The sequence below is a fragment of the Ranitomeya variabilis genome, chromosome 6 (assembly GCF_051348905.1).
Source record: "Ranitomeya variabilis isolate aRanVar5 chromosome 6, aRanVar5.hap1, whole genome shotgun sequence".
NCBI classification, from domain to species: domain Eukaryota; kingdom Metazoa; phylum Chordata; class Amphibia; order Anura; family Dendrobatidae; genus Ranitomeya; species Ranitomeya variabilis.
In genome coordinates, this window is record NC_135237.1 from 485,231,516 (window position 1) to 485,248,034 (window position 16,519).

Here is a 16,519-nt window from a genome sequence, read left to right on the forward strand (position 1 = left end):
TATCTTCTAGAGAAGACAGGTAATAAGTGTCTGCAGCAATACCAAAAATAATGAAACAGAATATTAGCTGGAGTACAGCAAAGTGTAAGAGCATGTTCACATTGTGGCCATTCCACAGACAAAACCCAGAAAAAAACAAAAATGTAAAATGAGCATATACCCTACAGTAAGTAAGTAATAGTACATGTAAACAACATAGGGTACTTTGATAATGCTATTTTGATTAAAAAAATAGAAAAAAAACCATCCCACCATGACAAGGTGTTCCCATCGGGATGGTTCTAACCTGTCTCTAATATTAAAACCTTACTTTGATTAAAACAACATCAGTGTGAATAAGGACAGAGCAGGACAGGGTCTCAATTAAGACACCTATCCACAGGAAGCTATACAGATGAAATACTTAACACAGAAAGTGGCTACAGTAGTGACTAGCATTTCACAAACTTTGTCTAATGATTGGCACAGTGTTAGCATGCCTCTCTGTGGTAGAACAGGAAGATAAGAAACCAATGGTAGATCAGAGTATTGGAGTGGAGGCGTACTGAGTGATCAGAAATTGAGTTGTCTTTGTATTTTAATTTTTCGACCAGTCTAGGCTTTGTGGTAAAAAGAGAGGGGTTGGCAACCTTTTTAGTGCCTTTCTAGAGAATCCTTAACCAGTTGAGTTAGTTCACAAATCATTGTAAAACATGGGCGGTAATGAATGTAACCCATTTTTTGTCATCTAATAGAGAAAAGAACATATAATCCTCTCCTTGTTCACATGTGCTTTGGTCACAATTTAAGGCTGTGGTGAGAGTTGAAAAGCTGTACTGGTTCACAACATGCATGGAGGAACTTGATCAGGTCAACCTGAGCTAGGCATTCTCCTCTCCAAGGGCCCCATTAAGACTTTTTATGGTACGTGTTTCCTTGCCAACTAAGATAGGAAGGCATGGTATGTATATTTATACATATGGTTTCCTGTGTATGTTACTTACAAGTCATGGCATTTTTTAACAGAATAACTTATAGCTTGGTATAAACCATTCTATTTCAGCTTTTAAGAAGTATACATATGTTTTAGAACAGAAAACCCAAGGGAAAGGAGGCATTGATTTTTATCGACCTAACAGGTATCATGGACTGCAAACAATTAATCCTTTTCAAGATCTAATATATATCTAGTACAGCTCAGCTACAGTTTGGCAGCAGTTTTCTGGACATAAAAAAGCTATTTATTAATTGTTAAATAAATCATTAATGAATAGGACTGCATGTATGTTTGAGGAAAGTTATACCTCTCTGCTATGAATCTCTGACACCATGCCAAGAGTTCCAGTGCCAAAAAGTTTAGTATTACATTTTTTTTTCTTTAAACTCAATAGTGGTTACTGGTAACATGTGTTCTGATGGATTTTTTTTCACCTGGCCCAGATCCAGATAATGTTAGTGTGTGTTTAAAATACTTTAAAAAAAATAAATTAGTCTTTTTTCTTTTTCATAAAGTTGGTAATCCAAGAACCAAGATGAAAACCTCTGTGTAGCTATAAAGTCCACAGAACATGCGCTATAAAGTATTTCACTACACAAGTTTTCCTGAAGATACATAGCAGTCCTATGTTCATGCCAATAAGTTTAAAGGTAGATGAGAGGAGTGAACAGGAATGTGATGTAAAACTAAGGTAATAAAACAATACATCCTGAACAGGCAAAGTATGTATTAGAATTAGTTATAAAAGATGGTAATAATAATAGATGGGAGATTTTAGACATGGGCTAGGATCACCTTAGGACCTTCAGATATTGGCTACTGACATCACAGTACCCAGTGCAAGGCCATTATTTATAATAGTAAATTCACCAACCTGCATACCATTGGTTAAAAAAATATTCTGCCTCTTTAAAAGCTTAAGGCAGGGGTTTCCACTCAGCAATTTTGGCCATCTTGAGTGGACTTGAGATCTTGGGTGGCTCAGTGCTACCAGATGTAATTTAAACAATGGAGGTACCAGCCTGTCCCTTACCATGATGATGATGAAGGTTGCACAATTGTATTCACTCTCATGTCTGTGTGAGTACTGACACTTGCTGTGTCCTGTGTTATGCAAGTACCTGACACTTAATGTGCACTGACTTGTAGACACTTGTAGGTGTGATATGATGGCACTGAGTCCCATGGAAAACTGTTGCAGAGACACACTTCTTGCAACCCAATATCCACCAATATGTCTGGCTTAAGGCCCCGTCACACATAGCGACGCTGCAGCGATACAGACAACGATGCCGATCGCTGCAGCGTCGCTGTGTAGTCGCTGTGTGGTCGCTGGAGAGCTGTCACGCAGACCGCTCTCCAGCGACCAACGATGCCGAGGTCCCCGGGTAACCAGGGTAAACATCGGGTTGCTAAGCGCAGGGCCGCGCTTAGTAACCCGATGTTTACCCTGGTTACCAGTGTAAAATGTAAAATAACAAACAGTACATACTCACCTTCGCGTCCCCCCGGCGTCCGCTTCCTGCACTGACTGAGCGCCGGCCCTAACAGCAGAGCGGTGACGTCACCGCTGTGATCTGCTTTCACTTTACGGTCGGCAGTACTGTTTGTTTTTTTTTTACATTTACGATGGTAACCAGGGTAAACATCGGGTTACTAAGCGCAGCCCTGCGCTTAGTAACCCGATGTTTACCCTGGTTACCAGTGTAAAATGTAAAATAACAAACAGTACATACTCACCTTCGCGTCCCCCGGCGTCCGCTTCCTGCACTGACTGAGCGCCGGCCCTAACAGCAGAGCGGTGACGTCACCGCTGTGATCTGCTTTCACTTTACAGTCGGCAGTCAGTCAGTGCGGGAAGCAGACGGCAAGGGACCTGACGGACACCGGAATGTGAGTATGTACTGTTTGGTTTTTTTTACATTTACGATGGTAACCAGGGTAAACATCGGGTTACTAAGCGCGGCCCTGCGCTTAGTAACCCGATGTTTACCCTGGTTACCAGTGAAGACATCGCTGAATCCGTGTCACACACACCGATTCAGCGATGTCAGCGGGACCTCAACGACCAAAAAAATGTCCAGGCCATTCCGACACGACCAGCGATCTCACAGCAGGGGCCTGATCGCTGGTACGTGTCACACATAGCGAGATCGCTACTGAGGTCGCTGTTGCATCACAAAACTTGTGACTCAGCAGCGATCTCGCTAGCGATCTCGCTATGTGAGACGGGGCCTTTAGAGCACCAATTGAACAGACCAGAAAAATAGTTTGAAAAGCCTTATTCAAACAATTACAATGTATGTAAGAACATATACAATGGAGACAGCAAGCAGTGAGGCTGGAGGTCTGGACACCTAAACATCATAGTATATAACCCCCACAGTCCAGATAAATATATCATACATAAAATATATAAAATATAGTAACATCAAGCTGGATGATAAACTAATTGGTAATATTGATAAAATTAATGCCACAATGGGAAAGAAAAATTAATAAAGCCATGTTCAAACTCAAACCAAACAGCAAAGAACTAATATGCCAACAAAGTAAGAGGAGTAGTAAAAGGATGAGGAGGTAAACCTGTGGGGGAGAGAGCAAGGGACCCACCACTCCTGATGTGAGTTTCGCAAGGAATGCTTTGTCAAGGGGTCTGGCTTAGGTGAAACTAGTAATTACACGTTCTGACTGGCAAGTCCTCCCCATTGGGATCACTTTGCCAAAAACAGCACAAAAATACTTTTCCCTCTGAGGATTTCCAGTATTAGAAGGCTTCACTGACATATAACCTACTTGAGCACAATTACATTCATCCTATATGCCAATTCAGTGTGACCTGAGCAGTAAGTCAGATTCCAGAGCTGTGCGTCAAGTTCAGAGGCTAGCATACACATTTCATCCTAAAACAGTCCTAAGATATACTCATTATTCAGGAATAAAAATGCAGAATATTGCCTTGTATCATTACTCAATTAAACCATTTGGTGTTACTAACAATTAGTGCAATTCTGGAAGTCTCAGATGCTACCTTTTTTGTTTTGTTCATCCATCAAATCATAAGTTTTTGTCCTTGAAGCTTTGAGAGTCTAAGGATTATGAAATAATGCTCCTCTAGCGGAACTAGTGACTGTGTTCTCTCAGGGTAGGAAATGCTATGAAGAAAGACTTACTGGACATTATAATGTTGTCATTTGTTTAGACTTGTTCTTCAGTTAAGTATGACGTGAGGGTAAAATGTTTTCTCGTGACTAAGTATAACCTATGTAGTCACCATGGCACAGTTACACCTTTCATAATATTAACAGTATATGTATGGATTTGGAGTGTGGGAGGAAACCAGAGTGCCCAGAGAAAACCCACACAACAAATGGAAACAGGCAAGCACCTAAGAAATTATACTGTTGGTCAGATTAAAACCCGAAAAACCTATAACATGAGGTCAACAGTGCTAAATCTCATTCCACCATGTTTCCCTTTGCAATAGATTTAGGCTGTGTATTTTAGCTTTATGTTCTACAATGTGTAGAACTGCTATTTGTGCACTTTTAGCATATGCACATACATCTTTTACATAATTTTTTTTATTTTTTATAATACTTGAAGCACATGTCATATTTGGTGACCATGCTGAAGTAATAACATGCCAACTAATTCAGAACAAACAGGAGACTACCTGAAAAAGGTGAGTCCTTTTAGATTGCCCAAAGAGTGTTGCAAAACGCTGTTTAAGCTAAGAAGCACTTCTGAAGGGTTCCTCTTTCTTACTTCAGCTGTTCCTCTTCAGAAGGAGCTCAGACTTTCACATGCCTACTAAAGGGACTGGAAAAGGGGACCTAAAAGACCTAAGGTCTCTAAAATGACAGCATGTTATGCAAAAAATGTTGGCACCACTTTGCACACCATACTATAAAATTTCAGGTTCAACAACTTCCAAAAGTTGGCATGCACGATTCATAAAATAGGAGTACAAGACTTCTTAGCACAAAGCATCTTTCTTTTCCTACATATTTGGTAAGATGTTTGGGTGAATTAGGGGTCAGAAAATGGTAGAGAAGCTATCTATACGTACATTTAATTACAGCAATGTAATTTTAGAATGGAAATTTCCAAACGTATATTCAGTAAATCACAGTAATCTACAATAAGATAACCAAATAATGAAGGTAATCTACAAATTACAATTAACCTTCATAGGATTGCTAAAGTAATTACTCGCAGTCTTATGTTTGTAATCTTATTTTTGTTATGTATTGCTTTGGGATTAATATTCTTTTTTTGTCTGTATCAATTATCAGTCACCTGTGCGGCTCAACTGTATAAACACAAACTCCGATCATCATATATTCTCAAACATTAAGCGGTCTCCCCGTGCTGGCATGTTGGTGAAGGGCTGCTGATGACTGTTAAATAAAATGATCTGTCCCCAGGCCAGTTGCTTGGTTGGATGCCAAACAGTAATCCAGTACAATTAACTATCATAGATGCAAGCACTCCATTATCCCAGCAGATCAGACTGCAGCCACCTGGAAACTTGGAGAACTCGCCCTATTTTTTTCTTTTAATTCATCAATCACTTCTGGACTTATAAGGGGTTTTAGCACATACAGGACCAAGCCAATCTTTTTCCACATGACTGGGTCAATTTTGCAAAGTGCGAGTTTGAAAAATTGTCTAAGTGTTTGCTTTTATATAACATGTCAAAGCCGCAATGCATAAAAAATATGGATTACTAGAAAACAAATTTCAAAAATTTCACAATGCTTCCATCTCTATATTTTCCTTGCCAAGAAATATGCTATACAACAATGTTAAAAGGCTTTAAAGTTTAGACTAAGCAGAGCAATTGCTTGTTTTCATGAAGAAATTCCCCTAAAACAATTCAAATTAACAGAAACCCATGTTAAAATATATGGGATAAACAAAACTTGCCTCTCTCTTGTGGTTAAACCAATGCTTAGAAACATCATACCTACTAAGTGTACTATAGAACTTAATGTATGGGTTAGAAGGACTCTGTTAGTGTAGTATGACTGTTCAAATCAAGTACAGGCGCTTAGCGCACTTTGGCATGGCCAAACATTTTAGTGCACCTTCCTACCTGCTTCTTTGCCATCAATCTTCACCCCCTCACCTTTGATTAACAGGTTTGACTTCATAGAGCCAGAGAAGTGCAGAGATCGAGGGAAAATTAGCATGTAGGGGGGTGCACTTAAATGCACAAGGGTTCATTGAGCACCAGTACTTGGTTTGAACTGTCGTTCTGTGATGACGGACTCCCTTTGAGGCAGTGTTTCACTACAATTCATCAAGACCCCAACTATTGGCAACTCCAAATAATATTGTGTAGAGATATTTCTTGGGTTCATGAAAAAATTCTTCTAAGACAACTCAAAATCACAGAAACTCGTTTTAGAAGATTTTCCATGTGCTGTGGTTAAAGCATAAATGTGCAGAAACATCAGACCTAAAGACTGTGGGGCTACTGTAGGCCTTAACATATTGCCCACGGGAGTGTTTGCATATGATTGGCTCAAGACCATGCAATTACCTCCCCAAATGTATGCCTCTCCTAATCAATGGTGGCTTCAACTAGTGTACTGGAGCAGTTTAGTGCACATTATACATTGGAATTCAGAATTAATTCCTTTACCCCGCAAGATGGTTTGCACATTAATGCCCAGGCCAATTTTTTTCAATTCTGACCACTGTCACTAGGGTTGAGCGAAACGGGTCGGCCATTTTCAGAAGTCGCCAACTTTTGGCAAAGTCGGGTTTCATGAAACCCGACCCGACCCCTGTGTGGGGTCGGCCATGAGGTCGGCGATCTTCTGAATCTGGTATCGGAATTACGATACCGAGTTCCGATATGTTTGCGATATCAGGAATCAGTATCAGAATCCATATTTAAGTGTTAATAAAGAATCAAAATAAAAAATATTGATATACTCACCCTCGGACGCGCCCTGGTACTAACCGGCAGGCTTCCTTCCTAAGAATGAGCGCGTGAATGACCTGCGGTGACGTCGCGGCTTGTGATTGGTCGCGAGCGGTCACATGGACAAGCCGCGACGTCATCTAAGGTCCTTCACGTGCTCATTCTTAGGAAGGAAGGCTGCTGGAAAGAAGCAGGGCGCGTCCGAGGGTGAGTATATACCTAATAGGAATATACTCACCCTCGGATGTGCCCTGCTTCTTTCCGGCAGCCTTCCTTCCTAAGAATGAGCGCGTGAAGGACCTTAGATGACGTCGCGGCTTGTCCATGTGACCGCTCGCGACCAATCACAAGCCGCGACGTCACCGCAGGTCATTCACGCGCTCATTCTTAGGAAGCAAGCCTGCCGGTTAGTACCAGGGCGCGTCTGAGGGTGAGTATATCAATATTTTTTATTTTCATTCTTTATTTTACACATTAATATGGATCCCAGGGCCTGAAGGAGAGTTTCCTCTCCTTCAGACCCTGGGAACCATAGTATCCCATTGCACTGCATTGGGTTTCGTGTTTCGGCCGACCCCGACCCCGACTTTTTTATAGGATCGGCCGATTTCACTCGACCCGACTTTTGAGAAAGTCGGGTTTCGTGAAACCCGACCCGATCCTATAAAAATAAAAGTCGCTCAACCCTAACTGTCACTTTATGAGGTCATAAATCTGGAATACTTCAATGGATCCCACTGATTCTCAGGATGATCTTTTGTGACAAATTGTACTTCATGATAATAGTAAAATTTCTTTGATACCCTATATGTGGGATAAAAACGAGCACCACTTGACCATTTGAATGCAAAATTTGCTGGAACAATTACCAGGTGCCTTGTTGCATTTGAGAGCCCCTGATGTGCCTAAACAATAAGAAATAACCCAGAAGTGACACCATTTTGGAAACTAGACCCTTCAGGCAACTTATTAAGATGTATGGTGAGCACATTATACCCTAGGTGCTTCACAAAATTTTATAACGTTGAGCCGTGAAAATAAAAAAAAACACATTTTTCCACTCAAAAATGTTTTTAGCCTGAAATTTTTCATTTTCATACAGGTAACAGGAGAAACTGCACCATTCAATTTCTTGTGCAATTTCTCCTGAGTACGCTGATACCTCATATGTTGGGAAATACTACTTTTTCGGCACAGTGCAAAGTTCAGAAGGGATGAAGTACCATATTGGAGTTCAGATTTTGCTGAAATGGTTTGAGGGTGCTATGTCACATTGGCAGAGCCCCCGAGTTACCAGAACAGAAACCCCCCATATGTGATCTCATTTTACAAACTACACTCTCCAATGAATTCATCTAGGATTGCAATGATCATATTGACACTACATGTTCCTCACAGTATTTTATACCATTGAGCAGTGAAGAAAGAAAAAATTACATTTTTACCAATAAAATAGTATTTTATTCCCAATTTTTTTAATTTTTCTAAGGGCTAATAGGAACATTTTTACAAAAAACTGATATCCATTTTTTCATGAGAGCGCTAATACCCTACATGTAATTGGGAAATATTTTCCAGGCACAGTGCAAAGCTCAGAAGGGAAAGAGCACCATACTATAGTGTAGATTTTACTGTTATGGTTTGCGAGTGCCATGACCCACTGGGAGAGCCCCAGAGTTGCCAGAACAGAGTCCCCCATAAGTGACCCCATTTTACAAACTACACCTCTGAAAGAATTCATCTAGGGGCGCAGTGATCATATTGAGACCACGGGTGTGTTGCAGAATGTTATACCATTGGGCAAGAAGAAAAAATAACATTTTTAGCACCAAAATTTTATTTTAGCCCCAGATTTTACATTTTCACACAAGACGTGGGTAAAAATGGCACCATAATTTGTCCCACAATTTCTACTGAAAGTGGCACTACCACATATATGGCTGTACAGTACTGTTTAGCCATACAGAGAGACTCGGGATGGACGGAACGCTATTTCCCTTCTGAAGCACAGATTTTCCTAGAATTATTTGCGGACTTCAATACAGAGTCCCTAAGTGCTAGAAGAGCAGAATCTCTCCCTCAAATGACCCCATTTTGGAAATTATACTCCTTTGGAAATTTATCTCCAGGTGTAGTGACGATTTTGACTACATGGGTGTTTTCTAGAATCAAGCAGCAATGAATGTTGCAAAGTGAAAATTGCCATTGTAGTGACCAGTATGCTGTAGTGACTAGTGTGTTGTAATAACTAATACCTTATAGTGATCAGTATGTTATGCCTAGCTCATGCTTCTGGAGACATGCACCAGTAGGTTAGGCGGGCTCACTGAGATGCAGGAGCATCCCTGTGCTATGCAAACTGTCAGCACTGCACTGATAGTCAAACTTGCTGATCATGCTCTAAGCACGATCAAGCAAGTTTGCTATCTCTGCTGACATGAATGTCATCATGGTGACTTCGGTTCAGCATAGCAATGATTGGGACCCCGTGTTGGTCACAGGGTCTCCATTCCAAGAGCAGAGGGGCTTTCTTCCCTCTTCCTGCTCCTGAAATGCTGCAATCGAGTTCGATTGCAGCATTTAGGGGGTAAAGTGCCAGGATGGGTACGGGACCACTCCTGGCCCTGAGTGCTGGGTGTCAACTGTCACAATCAGCTGACATCCACAGTGATGGTATGCGGACAGCCTCTGCGCACGCAAAGTCACTGTGATGTATCCATACTTCACAGGTCAATAAATACCAGGTCACGGGGATGTAAGGATACATCTTGGATGGGAAAGGGATTAAAGGCCTTTTACTTGAGTCAATAATCTCTGAATAAAAGTTCATGATCACCACTTGGCGATCAACTGGCAAAATGATAATTTTCGATTTGCTATTTTAACCCATCCCTTACTTGACTTCAAAATTATTGTTGGTGAATACGATATTCACTTATTTAAACAGGGGATGTGCTTAAAAATAAAAATGTGTATGATTCCAGGGAGAATAAACGGTCATTCAATACACGCTCACCGTCCGCCAATCATTGTTGTATGCAAAGAAAATAAAAAAGCATTAATCAACTGCCTATATCAAGCATAGCACTCTTTCTGGGCAATTTATTGGCCTGTGTAAAGGTACCTTCACATGAAACGACTTTACAACGAGAACGACAACGATCCGTGACGTTGCAGCGTCCTGGATAGCGATATCGTTGTGTTTGACACGCAGCAGCGATCTGGATCCTGCTGTGATATCGCTGGTCGTTGAATAAAGTTCAGAACTTTATTTGGTCGTCAGACCGGCGTGTATCGTCAGGTTTGACACCAAAAGCAACGATACCAGCGATGTTTTACGCTGGTAACCAGGGTAAATATCGGGTTACTAAGCGCAGGGCCGCGCTTAGTAACCCGATGTTTACCCTGGTTACCAGCGTAAAAGTAAAAAAACAAACAGTACATACTCACCTGCGCGTCCCCTGCCGTCCGCTTCCTGCTCTGACTGAGCGCCGGCCCTAAAGTGAAAGTAAAAGCACAGCGGTGACGTCACCGCTCTGCTGTTAGGGCCGGCGCTCACACAGTACAGGAAGCGGACGCCAGGGGACGCGCAGGTGAGCATGTACTGTTTGTTATTTTTACTTTTACGCTGGTAACCAGGGTAAACATTGGGTTACTAAGCGCGGCCCTGCGCTTAGCAACCCGATGTTTACCCTGGTTACCCGGGGACCTCGGCATCGTTGGTCGCTGGAGAGCGGTCTGTGTGACAGCTCTCCAGCGACCAAACAGCGACGCTGCAGCGATCGGCATCGTTGTCGCTATCGCTGCAGCGTTGCTTCGTGTGAAGGTACCTTAAATGGGCCCTTACTGACTACAATCTCACTAGTAGGAAGAAATGTGAATTGCTTAACTTCTAAAGCTTTGCACAATTATATCTTGTGAAACGAGATGTGTTGTATTATCCAAATTATTTAGCATGGATCTCATATAACCTCACCTTCCTGCCTCTTTCCACATCATTTTTCTCCGGAATACATTTTTTTAGCTTTTTCAAAATTCTAATAAGGAATTTTTCTTTTTTTTTTTTTTTAACCAACATGAATTTTGTCCAAATCATTTGAGTCTAGAAATGAAACCCCAGTGAGTGTCATAATAATTTATGCTATGCCAAGTACGTTTGAAACGTGTATGGAGCCACTTGCTGAGAGACTCCTAATGGTAAAATGTGCCACATAAATCACAATTCCCAAGTCAAGACAAGAACAAATGTTATTTTGCAAATGTTTTTATTAAAAACATTGCGTTATAAGTTAACACTGTAGTATGCTAACACATAAGAGTGTAGGATCTGTAAATGTTTGGACGTGCATGTAGTTTTCAGACATCTAAAATGCATATATGTGTATCTCCTGTAGATCGATAAACATGAGGTTGAGACATACATTCTTCTAGTAATTAAAATAAGCATTTCGTAGCATTTGTAACGTAAAGCAATCAGGCTGAACGAGTAATAGATAACACGTAAGAAATTACATGAAATATTAACATTTTTATTTTATTAGCAAGACATCTACAAACTGATCATACTGGATACTGTCATGCTAAACATTAAGAATCATGATAAATTACCAGCCTTGAATTTAGAAAAGATGAAAGTAATTGGTAGATCTGTAAATGAGACTCAATTGATAAGAGGCCTGCAGGATAAAAAATGCTAGCTGTATTAGTAACCCAACAAGTCAGTGGAGTTCTTTCTTCAGAAAGAAACAAAGATAGCAATAATTAATGACCCTGACTCTGTGCCAAAAAAGCTTTCTTCTGACAACTTCAACTTAATTAAAACTTAAGACTTTTCAATGGCCTCAGAAAGCTCCTTATGGGGTGAACTCTTGCAGACTCGTGAGAAAATTTCGTAAGTTAAAGGAAAAGATGTGTGTTACTACTGGTACCATGACTCTAATCCCTGACAGTCAAAGAATCTATTTAACCAAGCCTTTTCTTTTAACTGGCTCACACCTGCAGGCTTACTGGCACTTCCTCTGCACCAGAAAGGGCATTTTTTGTGTTTCAAGGCAGATCAGATAATGGACGTCTTGCTGATGCTTTTGTTTTTGTGCATTGTTCATTAGGCTGTGAGTATTGCAGCTCTGCTTGATACGCTTGGTTTGTTTGTAGGATACTTTGGTCACAGATTTTTTGGGCTGCTGCAATTTTGGGGGAAGTAAAGGAATAAAAACAAAAACAAAGTTTCGAACTCTTCATTGCAGGAAAACTTAGTAATGTGTTTCATTTTGTCCTGTCAGGAAAAAGGGGTTAATGAAAAAGTTTTGCAAACTGAGATTCACACTTGAAGGGGTAATCTGAAAGACAGAGGCATGCTGTTCTTCACACTTCTGGATTCTAAGGAACAAACAATTTAGATGGATTGGACTGTTTTTAGAAGCTATCAAATGTGTGTTTAAATAACTCAAGTCTTCTCACTCAAACTGATCCATTCAACCTACAAATGAAACAATCGATGATGACTTGTAACAGCAAAAATAAGTTCTCAAGTGAAAAAAAATGTCTACAGTACCATAAGCTGAAAAACGTAGAAGGAGGGTGAATGGGAACTGGAAGTTATTTTAAACATTAGTACATTAGTAGGTCTCCTGGTAATATTGCATGTGATCAATACTCCAATTCCAGTATATTAGCTTGGACCTTTTAACATTTTTTTCAAGACATCTATGAAGGGACAGCGATGATAATGTGTGCAAAACTGTAAAGCCCTGCTGTTAGAGATCCTGCCGCTGCACAGGGGGAATCTCGAGTCATGTCCTCTGCGGTCTTCCATTCTTCAGCTGCAGAGGATCCTGCTCAGTAGGGACATCGGTCCCAGCATCTTGCTGAGGCTAATGCTGTGTATCTGGTTGCTGCTGCAATCCCAGTTCCAGCTATAGCAACCAGTATTAGTCAGAGGCGAGTAGACGCTCCTGGGACTAAGTCCTGCTTTTCTCCATCTGAGCATGCCCGTGAGATGACCGCTCATTGGTGGTCAGATGTCACATGCTCAGGTTCTCAGGCAGCTTGGATTGGGCCATCAGCATGGTCCCAGAAGGCTGCAGCTATAATAGGATCTCACGGCCGCACGGATGGATGCATGTATGTTACTGGTGGCAGCTCCTAAATATTCCCCTTCCCTCATGTTGAGTCTGGGTGATTGGAGTAAATACATTGCAATGTAGTGCATTGCCAGCACTGAGCACGATAACCAGCATCTACTAGTGGCGTTCGCCAGTGCGCAATCAGTGCGCTTAATTTCCTAGTCAGGGTGGTTAGTGGCATTCGCCAGTGCGACACTGCGCGCACTCTGTGTGCTAAATTAATAAGTCAGGAGTAGTTTAGTGTGCTTAGTGGGTCTAGAGAGACTCTTACCCCACGTCCTTGGGGGCTGAGTCTTGTGACCGAACACTAGCACTGATTCAGCTGTGCCCTGTGTCAGCTAACAGGGAAATGGAATCTGTGCTCTGAGGTACTGCGGCTCTGTGAAGTAACAGAGCCAGTCACAAGTACACACCGGGTGATGGTTAACCCATGTGTGTCTAGTGCGATACCGCCACTTTGTATCTGCCATTAACGAGCAACAAGTAACATCTCTGCACGGTGGACCCCGGGCTGCAAACGGACCTTATCATCCTTATATTTATTTGGTTCGGAATATGTTAGCGCTATATAAATGAAGATTATTATTATTACATACAGCAGACTGAATTTTTCAATAAAACTGAGGATGTGAGGATAGTGACATATCCCTTTTAAAAATTTGCCAATGAGTTAATTTTTGGGCAACATTTTTGCATTAAAAGCTATGGGTAGATTGGCCTTAAAGATATTTTACATGGGCAGGTTATCCAATAAAATGCAATACAATGAAAGAGTTAGCAACAAATGATCACTGTAAACATATGCAGTCTTAATGATCAACAAAATTTCAAATCTTTACCTAAAAATGTTAAAATGTTTCTGTATCAATTGCCATTTCTTTTTTTTTCCTAAATTTTTCTTTACATGCACAAGGACCCTTAGTTACAGCAAAAAAAAATCCCACTTTCCTAATGTCACCTGACTTATGTTTACCCACTTAAGTCAACCGGATCCATGACTAAACATACAAAAAGGAACGATCTTACCACTCTTGTTAGATGTTGAAAGGCCATAGTGAATGTGTATTTCCCACCATGTTACTCTCCTGAGTCACCTGTCAAAATGCCACTTACCCCTTAAAAGGTTGGTTCAGTTAACCCTGTTTGACTTGCAAAAAGAGATTACTCAGTAACATTTAGTTATTGTGGTTACAGGAAAGAGCAAGTCTTGCATATCATGTCATCGCTGTGGTTGCAAAGCATTCACCGGGTAATTTAATCTTTACGGGTGTATTTTTTTTTTTCATTTAAACACTTTCAGATGTTTAGAATAGAAAAAGTAAAAAAGTTTAGAAAAAGTTTGTTTTGGTTTATTTTGTCTAAATCCTTACATAAACTCTTATTGGTCAGATTAGTTTAGAAGATGACCTGTCATGTTCTGTATAGAGCAGATATCTTTGTCTGTTGGCTACTTAGGTTATATATTCATACTTACTACTTTTGCCTAATGGCAGATTACTCTGATGTCCATTGTAAATTTGTGGCCAGATACTTTCGTAATACTGGAGTCAGCGTACTTGTGGAATCGTCAATCAGTACATAGACGCAGTTGGCACCATGTTCCACAGTGTCTTGCCAAATCAGCATAATGTATAGTAAAATGGTTATTTTCATTTCGTCTTTTGAAACACATAAAAAATTTTGAGCATGTCTTCTAAAATAAAGTCCATATTTATATTTAAAGGGGCATCTAGGATTAAAAGAAGGTTTTGCTTTTTTTCTGAAACCGCACCATTACTGTCCATATGCTGTATTTGTTATTGCAGCTCATTCTCATTAGTGTAGCAAATACACTCCCAAATTGTGTGAATCGATTATAATTTAATCAAATTTGCTCTGAAATTTCCCCCTCCAAATTCAGATACTAATGATTGTAGATGAAGCTGAATTTGTGAGGAATCAATTTGCATAATTCCAATAAACTGGAGACCAGGTGTCAGCAATTTTATTGGATTCTGAGAGCTTAGAAGGGGTAAAAAATAATACATTCTTATATTCACTACTCCTTGGCTTTGCTCATACCCATCCGTCACTGTCGCTCTCTGCCTGGTCTTCCACTTGGATCTGCTTTGGTCTTCCTTTCCATAATAGTCTTCTGGTAAGCAATGCTGTAGATTGGGCTCCACACAGTGATGTTGGATGCCATGCTTAATCCTTTATGTTAATGATGTGTGTAGTAACACCTAGAAAGTGATGCACATCATTGACATGTATCGCACCACTCTTAACTCTGTGGGACCTAGTCTGCAGCCTGGAAAACTCGGAGGGAGAAGATCAAAAGAAAAGTCATTTGGAGGACCAGGTGGGAAGCAAAGGCAACACATAAATAGGGAGGGCCTTAGCAAGGCGAGTATAAGGCTATGTTCCCCCGTTCAGGATTTTTAGCGTTTTTTGGTGGTTTTCAGCTGCAAAAACGCTAAAAGCTCTGGAAAAAGACAAGAGAAAAACGTGCAAAAAACACGAGTGGATTTCCTCCAAAAGGCGTCCGGTTTTGATCAGGAAAATTCTGAAAACAATCCTGAACGTGGGCACATAGCCTTAGGCTATATTCATATATTCCTTTGAGTGCTACCATCTCGGATAAAATAACCATTTTTTTCCTCAAGTATCATCCTAGCTATCTTCATTTTTTCTCACTCATTTTTTATAACTGAAGGGAATAGACTGTCTAAGCTTTTTTTTATCATTTGAAACTTAACAATAGATCAGTTAAAAAAAAAAAGACTTTAATGGCCAAGTCTGATCTCCAAAACTTTTGAGAGTAGGACATGCTCTGAGTCTCCCAGACCAGAGAAATGGATCTGTTTTTAAAACTGATGGGTGTATGGATCAATGAAATTCTATGGATCATTATGCTGTCTGAGAATAAAATGGACAGCACTAGGACGTGTCACACTGAGGTGTGAATGTAGCCTCAACGACTATTTTCTTAACTTCTGCCTTTAAATTCTTCCTTGGGTGACACAAATATTCCCACTCTTTGCTTCTTTACTTACTCAATCCAATTTTGGGGAGACTTGCTCAACCCTACTAGCCAATGCAAATAAATTCCATGTGTGTAGAACTATTAAATTCAAGTTAAAAATTACTAATTACCAGAAAATATTAAAATAATGTGAGATATATATATATGCATGTGTATATATATATATATATATATATATATATATATATATATATATATATATATATATATATATATATATATACATACATACACACACACATACACACTGATCACATTTAGATAGTTAGAGAGATATGATGAACATCAGTAAGTAATTGCTGCTTTAAGGGCCAACTAATGCAACTGAATATGCTGGAGAGCTGCGAAGGTTTCCATTGAAGAGAAGGGGGGATTTTAAAGTATCATATTACATGCCGTGGGCAGAAATTAGAGTAGTCAGCGCTTACAAAAAAAGTGAGTTTTTTTTTCAAAAA

At 40.2% G+C, this 16,519-nt stretch overlaps 1 protein-coding gene across 6 annotated transcripts in view; it reads left to right on the top strand.

Moving 5' to 3' along the window:
- ZFHX4 (zinc finger homeobox 4) overlaps positions 1–16,519 on the top strand; it is a 217,524-nt gene that overhangs the window by 82,802 nt on the left and 118,203 nt on the right. The window lies entirely within an intron of this gene.